General features: G+C 54.0%; 1 pseudogene; it reads right to left on the minus strand.

Annotated features, from left to right (window-relative positions):
* Positions 1-967: 967 nt before the first annotated feature.
* On the minus strand, positions 968-2,062 carry LOC148218294 (28S ribosomal RNA; annotated as a pseudogene).
* Between the last annotated feature and the right edge of the window lie 6,707 nt (positions 2,063-8,769).

The raw sequence follows: 8,769 nt of genomic DNA on the forward strand, positions 1-8,769 counted from the left end.
GCCGAAGGCGTGCTCGCCTCTGTGGAGACGACAAGGGGGCCGCGCGACCGATGGAAGAGACGGGGCGCCATCGCGCGGCGGCCGGGCGGCAATGCCGGCCGACGGTAACAGGTCTACCCCGCAGTGGGCGGCCAGAGACTAAGTCCGGCAGAGGGCAACAGGTCTACCCGGCAATAGCCTGCTATAGACCAAGGCCAGCCGAGGGCAACCGGTCAACCCACCTCTCGGCCGCCAGGTACGAAGGGAAGCGCAAGGCTGCCGGTCTACCTCGCAACAGGCGGCCAAAGACTGAGACCTGGCGGTGGCAATCGGTCTACCCTCTTTCCCCTCACCAGGTGGCAAAGTCCGGTCCAGGGCACCCGGTCTACCCAGCACCCACCAGGACGGCAAGGCACCGGACTGGGCTCCAAGTGCCACCCTCTTGGCCTCCCAAATGCCGACCAACCACGTTTGTGGACGCGGCATGATGGGCGTGGCACATTGCGCCCTGGTCCCCGGCCTCGGGCCCAGGTCCCTGGGCTCCTGCCCCAGCCGACACCAGGTCTACCTTGCTGCCTGGAGACAGCAGCAAACAGATCCCTCTTGCACCGCACATGCGCACGGTGAAGGGAAACCCGCCAAGTCAAGCCCCCGCACCGCGTATTGGGTCTGGGACCCGCGCGCAGGGAAGTCGAGGCCGCATGGCCCGGTGGGGCCTCTCTTTCTTTCTGGCTGGTGGTGCAGCACGCGGCCCTTGGCTCGCTGCCTGGCCCCCGGAGTCCGCGTATCGGGCCTGGGACCCGCGTGGAGGAGGGCGCGAAGGCGGACCTGCGTGAGCGAGGGGCGCCCTGCACGCGCCCTCGCTACTGGGGCCGCCTGTCGGCCCCGGCCCACTGAGAGAGCCCTTGGAGGAAGCAAGGAAGGAAGGAAGGAAGCGCACCGCACCCACACGCCGGAGCGGTGGGCCGGCCGGCCCGTTTCGAGCGACAAAAGCTTGTATCGAGGGCTGATTCTCAATAGATCGCAGCGAGTGAGCTGCTCTGCTACGTACGAAACCCTGACCCAGAATCAGGTCGTCTACGAATGATTTAGCGCCGGGTGCCCCACGATCATGCAGTACGCGACGGGGGAGAGGCAGCACCGCATCCGTCCGCCCCTCTGGCTCCCAACCACGAGCAGCACTCCTCACCGGGCCCGCCCACGGACGGGCGGGCGGCCGGCTATCGCGAGCCCACCGAGGCACCGGCGGCGCTGCGGTATCGCTACGTCTAGGCGGGATTCTGACTTAGAGGCGTTCAGTCATAAGCCTGCAGATGGTAGCCTCGCGCCTGTGGCTCCTCAGCCAAGCGCATGCACCAGGGGTCTGAACGTGCGGTTCCTCTTGTACTGAGCAGGATTACTATTGCAACAACACATCATCAGTAGGGTAGAACTAACCTGTCTCACAACGGTCTAAACCCAGCTCACGTTCCCTATTAGTGGGTGAACAATCCAACGCTTGGTGAATTCTGCTTCACAATGATAGGAAGAGCTGACATTGAAGGATCAAAAAGCGACGTCGCTATGAACGCTTGGCCGCCAAAAGCCAGTTATCCCTGTGGAAACTTCTCTGACACTTCCTGCTTGAAACCCAAAAAGCCAGAAGGATCATGAGGCCCCACTTTCACGGTCTGTATTCGTACTGAAAATCAAGATCAAGCGAGCTTTTGCCCTTCTGCTCCATGGAAGGTTTCCGTCCTCCCTGAGCTCGCCTTAGGACACCTGCGTTACGCTTTGACAGGTGTACCGCCCCAGTCAAACTCCCCACCTGCCGCTGTCTCTGGAGCGGGTCGCGGCCAGTGCGCGCCGGCCGCTTGGCGCCAGAAGCGAGAGCCCCCCTTGGGGCTCGCCCCCCCGCCTCACCGGGTAAGTGAAAAAAACGATCAGAGTAGTGGTATTTCACCGACAGCCGGGACGCCGATGGGCGGGTCGCCCCGCGCCACCGAGCACGCACCCGGCCTTGCACTCATTCTACACCTCTCATGTCTCTTCACAGCGCCAGACTAGAGTCAAGCTCAACAGGGTCTTCTTTCCCCGCTGATTCCGCCAAGCCCATTCCCTTGGCTGTGGTTTCACTGGATAGTAGGTAGGGACAGTGGAAATCTCATTCATCCATTCATGCGCGTCACTAATTAGATGACGAGGCATTTGGCTATATAATAAACATATACAGAGTTCTATGTTCCTCTTCCAAGTTAAGTAAAGGTGGCCCGTCCACCTATAGTCAAATCAGAATTTGGGGCCCAAAAGCTGTTATGGGGCCAGATGCAGTTATGAAGGATGAACCCCTCCCACCCAAACCAATTCTCACTGTCCAGTGCAACCAACAGGAGGGGAGGGGTCAACAACTTTATTAGGTAAAACAGAAACAATTGAACGAGCTTTGCTCCCAAAGATGTGAACAATATCAACAGAGGAAGAGAGCGCTCTGAGTGCCAAGGCTCTTGCAGTCTTCCCTAGCCTCGATTTAGAGAGACCGAGAGTCTGTAGCACGTCAGAGTTCTTTGAGTACCACTTTCCCCGTGCCCCAATGGGAAAGCCTATAAATTCGACATCTGCGGCGTTAGTAAGGTCTTGAATTTGCGGCAGAAGGTGTTGATATTTAGTCACCTTTTCCGCAGCTGCTCTCTTTAGAGAGTGCTTGTCATGTTCATAACGTACAGTCACATCCACCACCAATGCCTTGCTGTCCTTAACAAAGATTAAATCAGGTTTAAATAATTCATTGCTATCATCCCTTATCTGCGGTTCCTGGAATACAGTCCACCCTCCTTTTTTAGCTTCGGCACTAAGGGTGTCACAGATGGAGTTGTGCCGCTTGATCCTGGCGTCCTGGGTGATCGGGCAAGTTCCAATGATATGGGCAGCTGACTCGTATTCTGCTTTACAGTGCCTGCAAGATCGTGCATAACTTTCTTTCCTACCCCTGACCAGGAATTCTCGTGTGGGGTAGACATTCGCCCTTAGTTGCAGACCGGTGATCAGTTTACAATGAGGTATGCCTCTGTAGTTCCTTCGCCAGTTGTTACTGATGGTGTCTTCCTCAAAGATCTCAATTCCATGGCCCTGTGATGCTAGCTTTTTCCATTTCTTAAATTCAGTTTTTCTCCAATTAGATGGTTTTGGGTAATGAATTTTTGGAGCAGGGACCTCCCATTCTGATAAGTCCTCATTTCCCATGACAATGGGCATCATTGTACTACGCTCCCAAATTGACGGCATGGCTTTTTTCGCACCTCCATCTCTGATCCATAGCTTCTCATATAGTGTCTCCAGGTTTTCTCCCTTTAAAAACTTTCTTAGGGCCTTGTCAGATGTTTGGGCCAATCAATGTAGACGTCTCGCTTGTACACTTGGGATCAGCGCCGCCAATTTGATGATGCCTAGTCCACCATCTCTGCAACTTGAATATAGGATGGCATCGCATGTGCACGGTGGGAGATGTAACCAATCCTTGACTGCATTCCGAATACTCGAGTCAAGGGACTCAGGGGCCCAGCTTTGGTCTCGGTGTGGTCGGCCAGATACATCAGTCTCGGGACGGTATAAGACCGAAGTATATCAGTCTTTTGTAGGGGTTTGAGTGGTGCCTCCCCAATTCGACGGAGCCATCCTTCCATTTTCCTTGACAATCCAGAGTCTGACCTGTACACCAAGATATTTTTCAGAGCTTCCTGGATTGATCATGTTCAGCGGGGAACCTTTGATGAGCCAAGTTGGACAATCATTGATGGTATACGAGTCCTTAGTTGGCCTGATGTAGAATCCATAACATTTCTTCCCCTGAGTTTGGAGTCCCGTTAGATCGCAGAAGGTCTCCAAGATTTTGATGTTCTCACACATACCGTCCCAGGAATTACTGAGTAGTACTAGGTCATCGGCGAAGGCCATTGCTGTAACTTTTAGTTTGCCTCGCTGGAACCCTTTACCTTCTTTCTCCAACTTGCACAGCAGGGGGTCAAGAGCCAGATTGAACAGCAGGGGCGACATGGGGTCACCTTGCTTTACACCTGAGAGGGTGTTGATACTCTTGGTCTGTTCGTTCTTCATAGTGATATACATGGTTGTGTTTTTATACATGTCTTTAATGAGATGGATAATATGGGGATCGACTCCCCTTTGCTCAAGACCCGTGATGATATGCTGGCGGGAGACGGTATCGAAAGCCTTTGCAATGTCCACAAACACAACTCCGAGGTCACAGTGCTCCCGTTTTGCATGCTTAAGCACAAGTTGTAACAGCTTGAGATTTTCTGAACATCCCAACGCCCTTATGAACCCCTTTTGTCTGGGGTTAATGGGACACGCTTTGGCCAGTCTTGCTGTTATGATTCTAGAGAACAACCTCAGCACCGTAGATGAAATGGTGATGGACCTCCAGTTGTTGATGTCACCCAACTTGGCAGCATCACTGGATTTTGGGATTAGGACTGTCCGGCAGCCCCTCAGCGTTTCGGGGATCATTCCAGATATAAGCCAGAGGTTGAAGATCTCCATCAACATAGAAAACTTTGGGTCTTTTTTAAGCAGATGACCCAAAGTAATCTTATCTGGCCCGGGAGCAGATCTCTTACTCATTTCCTTGATGTTTTTCTCAATCTCTTTCCGGGTGATCAGAGCTTGAAAGGCGGTGTTATCAGCTTTCCCATGAAGTGGGAAAGAGTCAAGACTCCTGAACCCTACCGTTGTTTCCCATCTGGATCTGAATGCTGCTTGGACTGTGTTAGATGGTATCTGGCATTGCAAATCTTCCACATCATCCAGGATGACTCTTGCAAGTCTTCCCCTCTGTAAGTGGAACATTTTTTGGAATCTTAGATATTTCCCTCTTTTGATAGCTATCTTGTGCATCCAATTAGTTGACTTGGATGCTTTCTGTCTTCAGGCTTTCTTCGACTTTGCTTTTTGGGAAGATTTTCCATCATGACAATTACTCTCTGGACCCTCAAGGACCTCCTTATAGCACTAATTCACTGCCTTTTGCGGGTCTTTTCCCTTTAGAACCTTCTTGAAGGCTCTTCGACAGTTGGGTAACTCGTGTGCCGGTAATTTCTCTCTGATGGCATCGTGATAATGGAGCTTCAATTCATTTCCCCTCGGCAGTTCGATCTCCTGGGGGGCCTTTTCTTGCACTTCCGTCCTAGAATTCACCTTATGCATTTCCATCCTAAAATTCACCTCATGCACTTCTGTCCTATCTTTCACCTCTTGTGAGTGCTTGGAAGGGGCCTTTATCAAAAGGCGCTTTTTATCACTTATTTGTTTAGTTGTTTTTGTTGGCAGTCGCTCTGCAATCCTTAGGTTTACATTCTTGCACCCGGAGTACTCTGTTATCAGCTGTCTTAGTAGCACTTCCTCACTCTCTGACCATACCTTGTTGTGGGCCCCTCTCTGTGATGTTTCCTTAGGATGGGAGGCCGCAATTCGCTCTTTATTTCTCTCAGAGGGATGCATCAATCTCTTATGTTGTCCCAGGCCAATCTTGGAGTTAAAATTTCTCTGGCATACCTCACATGTCCAGTCACCTGTTGGAACCACACACACCATCCCTTTGCATCGTGGGATATGACATTGTATGCTGCAGCAACTGAGATTTTGTTTACCGCACTTCGGACATTGGAAAATGATCTTCTTCTGTCCATGATTTCTCAGCAGATACTCGACTAATCCTGACATCCTGGTGAAATGGATGTCGCAACTAGGACAAGCCAGGTCTTTATCCTTAACGGACAGAACTGGTGTTTTTAGTAATGGCTCGCCCTTATTGGTTTTTTGAAGAGCAATGGGTGTACTAGGCTCTTCACTCACTCTCACTCTGCACTCAGAGTTAAGTTCCTGAGCCAACCCAATGGGCGAGGTCTCATACAGCTCAGGAAAATCAGCCAATCCCACCTGACCAATATCTAGATGGAGTCTACCTGTGTCGAAATAGGTGGAGTTCATAAACTCCAAACTCGCCAGATCGAATCCTTCATCATTGTGTATGGCAGGGGGAACAGATGGAATGTTGGCTTTTTGGACCCACAGATCTGAAGGGTCTGTCTGAGTAGCTATTGACATGTACCGCAAAGCCAGTAGTTGGACCATTGTCAAGACTGGTAAAAACTAGTAACTGTCAAGATCAAGTGAGGGTGGTAGAAGTTAGCAGGTGGCCCTCTCCCACACTGCCAGCTGTGTCCAAATGTAGCCCGTGGACAAGGCTCTGGGCAGCAGCTCAGAAGCTGTGCCAATTGCTTTCTGGTTTCAGCAAGGTTGTGAAGCTACCGCTGGGTGGCAAGTCCAATCGGTAGGGAGAGGCCGATATGGCACCCTCACTGACACTGGGGCGGAAGTCAACTTAGTCACCCTATATGGGTGTCCAGCAGGACCACTAGGAGGTGTGACTTCAGCAGCAAAGCCCAGTTTGTAACCTGACTCTCTAAAGCTTCTTTTTCGAACACATATAGGTTATATATGTTCCCTTTCCGGGTTAAGTGACGGTGGCCCGTCCACTGTGGTCGAAATCCGGTCATTTCGGCCAAGTCCTGGGCAACTGACGGTAACATGCTCACACCGCGTGGGCACACAGTGCGTGGAAGTGAGAGACCCACCGAGAGTCCGGCCTCTCTCGGACTCGGGTACGACCAGGCCCCCAGTGACGTGGCCACTGTGGGACATGACTGCATGGCCCCTTCAAGTCAACTCGTGATGAAGCCAAGTGCACGGATGGGGTCGGGTACAGATCTTTGTACTCCCACCAGTGGTGGCAGTACCAGTGTGGGTACCTGGCGCGCCCACATGGTCGGAACAAACGGACATACACCGCGAATGCAATCACAGGTACACATGCCCTGTTGCACAGCTACCTGGGTTGATGTACGTTCCACTCACAACGCAGAGGCCAACTCAGGCCGGCCCTGGCAGGCGGCGGTGCACACCGAAATTTGGGGGGTCCCTGGTGGCTCACAGCAGCACTACCCCCCGAGTGCTGCCGTGCTTGATCCAGCTACGCCACTCCACGGGACTTGGACGGGACATGGCAGACTTGGGTTGCATGACCCCTGGCTCTAGGTCAGCAGTGCCCAAGATTTGGAGGTACAACCGAGGGGAGTGGGGCTTCCCCTCGGAGGATCATCAACTTCAGTTTGTTATGGGTTCCCGGCTGGCAACATATCCAAAACCAACCTGCTGCCAGCACATTTGTCCAACTCACTGGCCCGTGGACGAGGCCTTTGGGAAGAGGGCACTCTCACGGAGATGAGCGAGCCTCGACCATCAGGTTTGTTTCTGCGGATTGCGAAACTGCAAGTGGGGCGCAACTCCCACAGGCAGGGAGGGGCAGCACGGTACCCCTCACTCGCCCTGGGGCAAAAGTCAACTTGGCCACCCTTCACGGGTGACAGCGGGACCACAAGGAGGTGTGACTTCTGCAGCTGAGCCCAGGTTGTAACTATACTCTCAGGAGACGCCTCAAGAGAGTCATAGTTACTCCTGCCGTTTACCCACACTTCATTTAATTTCTTCACTTTGACATTCAGAGCACTGGGCAGAAATCACATCGCATCAACACCTGCCTCGGGCCTTCGCGATGCTTTGTTTTAATTAAACAGTTGGATTCCCCTGGTCCGCACCAGTTCTAAGCCGGCTGCTAGGCGCCGGCCGAGGAGGGGCGCCGGCCCGGGGACCCCCCCCGGGGACCCTCCCCTGCGCGAACCGCGCGGACCTCCACCAGCAGGAACTGACGGGGGGCAATGGCGTGCGGCGACGACGGCGGCCGCCGCTGGGGCGAAGGCCGCGGCAAGGCGGAGGGCGGGCGGAGGAGGAGGTGAGCGGCGCCCGCCGCAGCTGGGGCGATCCACGGGAAGGGCACCGACACGCGTCCAGAGTCGCTGCTGCGCGCGCCCAGCCCCACTTTGCACCCCAGCCCGACCGACCCAGCCCTTAGAGCCAATCCTTATCCCGAAGTTACGGATCCGGCTTTCCGACTTCCCTTACCTACATTGTTCCAACATTCCAGAGGCTGTTCACCTTGGAGACCTGCTGCGGATATGGGTACAGTCCAGTGCGAGACTTACACCCTCTCCCCCAGATTTTCATGGGCCAGCAAGAGCTCACTGGACGCCGCCGGAACCGCGACGCTTTCCAAGGCGTGGGCCCCTCTCTCGGGGTGAACCCATTCCAGGGCGCCCGGCCCTTCACAAAGAAAAGAGAACTCGGCCCGGGGCTCCCGCCGGCTTCTCCGGGATTGGTTGTGTCACCGCACTGGGCACCTCACGGCGCCCGTCTCCGCCACTCCGGATTCGGGGATCTGAACCCAACTCCCTTTCGATCGGCTGAGGGCAACGGAGGCCATCGCCCTCCCTTTCAGAACGGCGCTCACCTATCGCTTAGGACCAACTGACCCATGTTCAACTGCTGTTCACATGGAACCCTGCTCCACTTCGGCCTTCAAAGCTCTCGTTTGAATATTTGCTCCAATATTTGTCCAACATCAGCTCCAGCACCCAGTTCCTCCTCCTGGCCTTTGCAGACCAGAGCTTCAGCTCCTGCACTTGGGGCTCTTCCTGGGCATCGCCCTGGCTGCCCTTCTGGGCAATGGCCTCATCATCCCTCTGAGAGTCTGCAATTACCAAATATACACCCAAGGGACTTCTTCCTGCTCAATTTCTCTCTGCTCCACCAGGGCTCCATCTGTACTGCTGTCCCTAAAGCCATGGCCAATTCCCTCTGGGACATCAGTGTCACCTCCTATGGGAAATGGGCTGCACAGGA

Source organism: Sturnus vulgaris, unplaced genomic scaffold (assembly GCF_052056855.1).
Source record: "Sturnus vulgaris isolate bStuVul1 unplaced genomic scaffold, bStuVul1.hap1 Scaffold_192, whole genome shotgun sequence".
NCBI lineage: Eukaryota > Metazoa > Chordata > Aves > Passeriformes > Sturnidae > Sturnus > Sturnus vulgaris.